General features: G+C 45.2%; 2 long non-coding RNA genes across 2 annotated transcripts; both read left to right on the plus strand.

The window, feature by feature from the left end:
* The first annotated feature begins 2446 nt into the window (after window positions 1-2446).
* On the plus strand, window positions 2447-3254 carry LOC135367240 (uncharacterized). Its single transcript, XR_010414398.1, has 3 exons — window positions 2447-2631; window positions 2711-2774; window positions 2851-3254. It is a non-coding gene; the product is annotated as an uncharacterized LOC135367240 (long non-coding RNA).
* A 9-nt stretch (window positions 3255-3263) lies between these two features.
* Window positions 3264-4641, plus strand: LOC135367247 (uncharacterized). The gene is made up of 3 exons (XR_010414403.1): window positions 3264-3315; window positions 4218-4305; window positions 4413-4641. It is a non-coding gene; the product is annotated as an uncharacterized LOC135367247 (long non-coding RNA).
* The last annotated feature ends 1221 nt before the right edge of the window (window positions 4642-5862 follow it).

A 5862-nucleotide genomic window follows, 5' to 3' on the forward strand; every position in this document is an offset into this window, starting at 1 on the left:
TTTGTGAAGATCCTAAAATTTGCCTTCCAGGAGACGAAAAATCGCAAATTTGTAAAATATGGTACATTTTGGGAATCTCATAACTCCTCCCCCAGTTGTGATACCCGAAAGTAATCTACATCATCGTGTTCGTCTTGAAATGCTCTTTCTTCGCATAGCGAGTACGTCGTATTGTGAATTGGGGCAACGCCCCCAATAGGCTTTTTGTGAGGGATATCTACGGAAAAAGCGTAAATTCGACACCGCGCATCCCATATATTCCTACTCGTAAGATCGTTCATTTTGCTCGCAAGCGTTCATCGTGACTATTCTTAGTTGTCGTACCCCGGACTAAATGGCAATAGTTTAGGCGAGACATGAGCAGTGAACGGTACAGTAGTAGCTTAATTCGAAAAGGAAACATGTGTCTATGCCTAGCGGTCATGCCTAATATTTTACACAGTTTATTCTGAACGTATTCAATGTGAACGCAGCGTGTCTCTCGTGTTTGTCCTCGTTCCTGTTTCGACGCATCGAAGGATCATGTATCAACCTGCCCATCTAGTAACGAACCTATTCAATGTGTTCATCCCACACCAACTGTTCGTTAAAGATGGCACTCAAACATTTGATGCATTTTACAATATCAACAGGACTATTAAGATATACTATCTCTTTATTTAGACTAACACTCCTGTTTTTGGTCGAAATATGATTGCTTCAGTTTTGCTACTATTAACCCAAGCAGCACAAAGGACTGGGATTCGGCTGGGAACGTAACGGGGATGATGGGTTTGAGGTGGCCGATATCGCCGTCACGAGCCCAACTGCTTCCCAACTATGTGAGGGGGAAGAATTGAGAGAGAGGGAAACTACATAAAATTATTTCCCGATAGATCCCCGTTCGTGTCCCTGTCAGAATTCTTTCCCGATAGATTCCCGTTTGCGTCCCGGCCAGGATTCTTTCCCGATGGATCCCCGTTAACGTCCCGATCTGCTGTGGTGTACTGGCTAAGTATTTCTTCCCGCTCGTCTCCGGATGTTTATGCAGATTCGGTAACACGTGATCGGATGGTACAGCTTGAGACAAAGTTTCTGAAACACGGGTATTCTGTATTGGACTTCTCCCAGCCACCTTTGGGGAATGCTTGTTGAACAGAATCCTTGGGGATTCTGTTCAACAAGTGTTCCCCTTAGGCCGCAGGGGAGGCGTGGAGAAGTGAAATACAAAACACCCGTGTTTCAGAAACTTTTGTTCCAAGCTGTACGAGACAGTGAAGCATCCCTTCAGGAAGGAATTTGGCTGTCTGGTATGAGGTAACTCTTTCAAACATTGGGCTGCAGTTCACTTCATGTGTTGTGTAGTGTTGTGTTGTATGACAGAAAACAAGCACACGCAGCACCCTGAACAGAAGTATTAATGGAGCCTCACTGCAAAGCACGCAAGTACAAGATACTCGGGAAGAGTCGGCCACGCCCGAACGAAACGACCGAATCCCCCGAAACGAAAAACTCACGTGAAACGAAACGAAGAGAGCTTTAGCAAGTCGAACTGATCGGACGAAAACCGCTGCACGGAAACCCGCAAAGACTACGCTGGAGCTCCCTGCATTTGGGCTACCGCGACTGCCATCGCCATCATCTTTGTTTTGGTTGTCATTGCTGGGTGCAAGTGGCCGGCGTGTGTGTTGTTAATGTTTCTGTGCTACAAGTTTTGCAAAGTTTGGTTCGGAGGGAGTATGGAACGCCGTTTTGTGGTCAACGTGGCCAGAGTGCCTCAAAAGTACTCCTGCCGCATTCTGGTCACTGTTATAAGTGTGATGCCCTGACACCATCAGCAGCTTTTAAGTAGATTCATGGCACATGAGGAACCTGTGATGTACACCATCGCACACAGTCAAGAAAAATGTAGCATTTGACCTCGCTTTCCTTCATTATAACAAAAAAAGAAAAAAAGAAAGAAAGAAAGAACACCAGAGAAAGGGTCGGCAAAACAGTGAGTGTTTTGTTGTTGTTGTTTTTGATCCTATCGATCTCTCACTGTCAGATTGCACTGCCGATCTGTTCACAATCATAACTAACTAATACCTTAGCTTTAGCCAATCTCATGTTGCAATTTTGCTTCAAACACAACATTCAGTGATTCTTATGAAAACAGCAGCATTTCTCGAAAGATCCTGGAACGGCCACAATCTCAAGAGGTAGTACGATTCTACCCGTCGTCATATTTCATCCGCCAAGCCATTGCGCGGAGATGTTGGCTCCATGCCCATTTCAACACAGGCTCACTCGCGCGCGCTCGCGCGTCGTCGCTTCTCTTCCATGCCACCAGCCAGCGCTGCCTGTCGCGCATGCGCTGTTCTTGTTGGGTTCGCTTTTGCTGCTGTAACGGTCGTTTCTCGTCGCCGCGTGTAGTTCGCGCTTGCGAGCGTTCCAGCAAGTCTAAAGCGTTTTAGAGGCTTTTGTATTGTTGTTCTCACCTGATGCTGTCGTTCTTGCAACCCGTCTGATATTGCAACTGTCTGTAAGTGGAAGCGTTTCTTCTAACCGCGAGCAGACCAGTCGGTCTCGTTTGACATGTCAAAGAGTGAAGACGCTGCCTTGCATGTGAAGCCAAATCGTTCTTCGCCTTCAGGATTCTTGCCGTTTCAGGTGTGTAATTAATATAACTGTGGAGTAATATGTTCGACTGCGCCATGCATTCTCAATGTCCGTTTTACTCTATTTGCAGGGATCTGCACAACGACAGGGAGATAGAACGCCAAGAGAAGTCGACTGTATGCTTTGTGCAGACGGTATGTCATATGTCTCTACACTGCTCTACATATAAGTGTCCTGCCATCGTATTTAATGAAACAATATTTCTTGCAGGTTCAGCGTGTATGACGCAGCGGCCTCCAGCAAGAGAAACTCAAGCACCGTGTTCAAATGCGGTGGGGACTCTTGCTCGACATGACAACGCTTAGAAGTGCTTTTTCGGAAGAAGGACAAGTTGGACCGGAAATGAGGACCTAGGTGTGCTCTTTTGCGTTGTTGTTCACCGTTCGATCATTACCAATTTTCGTGCCCCCGTGAGTTCAACGCTCAGGTATGTTGATGATAACTGGATATGCGTTAAAAGGTACGTACTCCGGAGTGGTGAATTGTTGTGGTGAAGTGATTTGTTGCTGCTATCTCCTGTTTCGTGAGGGTTCTTGTCGGTACTCATATACCGCAGGCATGAGGGGCTTTCTTTGCAGAACATTTCAGTAAACCAAGACTGCAGCATTTTCAAGATTGCCTTAACCAGCATCAATGCAGCTCTCATGTCAACATCAGCATCAAGACAGCTCTGATGTGAGTATCAGCCAGGGCAGCTCTGATGTTAACATCATCATCAGACCAGCTGTGATGTTTGTCTTAAGTTGTCTTAATGCTAACATCAGCTGGTGTTAACATCAGCATCAGAGCAGCTCTAATGTAAGCATGAAGACAGTGTCCCAAATCACATCAGACCTGATGTCGCTTTTTTTTTTTTCAATAGGGATGCTTCTCCTTGGCCATGTTTTTTTTTTTTTTTTGCTTATTGACGTTTTTGTGAGGGAACGCCGGATATGTGCACACCATTGACTGTCAGCTCTAGTCCCGGTCAGCTGTCATTTTTTACAGTTTCGTTGTAGTAATTGCTAGTCATTTGCACCAAAGGTGCTGGATGTGAACTATTTTCTCTTTCCTAGACTTGCATTTCTCCCAGTCGTTGGCTTTGTAATTTTTTCATAATTTAAATTTTCTCTTGGTAACTCTTGAGTTTCGTAATCCCTACGCTGTGCAATTTACCATTTTTGATAAAGCTCATTCCACATACCGCGTGCACAGACTATTTTGTGCTGACGTGCAGCAATTGTTCCGTTACGTCTAATGTTACATGCCATTCATTTTTGTGTCTGGGCAGTACTGAAGCATGAGCAGATAGGCAGACTGCCTATTACTGCATAACTTCGTTTTCTTCGAGACACCACCACTTGTGCAGGCAGACCGCCTCTTGCTGTATACTTTTCTTTCTTTTGAGACACCGTTGACGTGCCAGTGGTTACGCAGGCAGGCTGCATATTACTGTATACCATTTCCCCCATGCAGCAATTTTACCGTTACGTCTAATATTAATGCTACATGCCGTTCCTTTCGTCCTGGGCCACTACCGAAGTGCCAGTGGTTACGCAGACTGCCTACTACTGTATACCTTTTTTGTTTCCTTTCAGAGACCACCTCTTACTGTGTACGTTTCCCCCCCCCCTTTTGAGACACCATTGAAGGGCCAGTGGTTACGCAGGCAGGCTGGATATTACGGTAGACCATTTCCACCCTTTGCTTTTCAGGCTACATTGCCAATGACAGTAGTTATGCGGACAGGCTGCATATTTCTGTATACCCCTCTTTTTTGCTTTTCATTTCAGACACAATTGGCATGCATTGGGTGATGCAGGCAGACTGCTTAGTGCGCACCACTCGTCGTTTAGTCTATTGAGCTGCTACAAGTGTTGTGTCAGTCAATTTCCTCTCCGAAAATAAAATGTTGGGCTCCACACACACTGTTTACACTCGAAATTATTGTAATTATTAAAAATAAGCATATTAATGCTAAAATATGCATGGGGGGGGGTAAATATGCATGGGGGGAGCCCCTGCCAGCATTATCGGGGATCCGTCGGGGACCTGCTGGGACCGAATACTTGCTGCCGATGTCGGTCCTTAATCATCCCGGTGTTGCAAACTGGAGGAAGGACCGGTATCGGCTGGTGGCATGCCCCCGACTTTGTAGGATTCTTTCCCGATGCTGGACCGGCTTCGCCCCGGTCCTTTGTGCTGCTTGGGAATGCGTGAAGAGTTCAAATTAACTCATTTTCCAAGTTTCAAGCACCTCGTTAGCAGTAGTGGCTATTACATCAATATCAGAGCCACAAGAAAACACGCTTGCGTCGTCCGCATACGAAATAAATTCACAATTGACATCAATGTTAATTATGCCATTTAGATATCGGGTATCAGATCCGGGTATCTCAACTGGGAGCCGAGTTGTGAGGTTCCCAAAACGTACCATATTTTACAAATGAGGCAAGTTTGGATATTTTATCTCCTCAAAGGCAAACCTTAGGATCTTCACAACCTACGATGCAATGCTACCCACACCGGACAATATCTAAAAAAAATGTGTTAAATAGTTATGAAGATACGTGGCGTCAAACTGCGTAGGAAACGCAATGGTCGAAATCGTACGTCGGTCGTCATAATACGTGATGCAGATAAGGTCTTCTTCGCCAGACCTGGGTCATCTCCAGAGACCTCCCACATGAAATGGTCACAGGCTGCCAAACATAGCATTCTGAAATCTTTCTCGTCCTTTAAGTAGCATTCAACTGAATTTTGTTAGACCCGTAAATCATTTTATCATGTCATTGATGTGATCTGTGGTACTATCAAATGGGTGCACGTGTCTGTGCAGCAGTATATATCGCGGAATTGATTCTGTTTCTAGCGTTTAAATGGGAAAGCTAATCTCGGAAATATTTTAACGCCGAAATAAATCACGCCGATAAGGTGCTCTTTGCAAGACCTGAGTCCATCCCCGCAGAGGCCGCTTACATGAAATAGTAATAAACGTAACATGGACTTCAAAAACCAGTTACTATAAGTGTCTACACTCTAGTCCTTTAAGATAACAGTTAACTGAATAATGTTAGACGCTTAACTCATTTCAGCTAAGAAGTGGCGTTCCACACGTGTTTTGCAGCACCACCACAACCACCACCTGCACCACGTTATCGAAAATCGTAACCGTCAGAAAATCGATTTGCTTCATGTCAACACATCATGCTGCGGTATAATCAGCAATAATCATCCGAACTC

This window comes from Ornithodoros turicata, chromosome 1, assembly GCF_037126465.1.
Source record: "Ornithodoros turicata isolate Travis chromosome 1, ASM3712646v1, whole genome shotgun sequence".
Classification (NCBI taxonomy): domain Eukaryota; kingdom Metazoa; phylum Arthropoda; class Arachnida; order Ixodida; family Argasidae; genus Ornithodoros; species Ornithodoros turicata.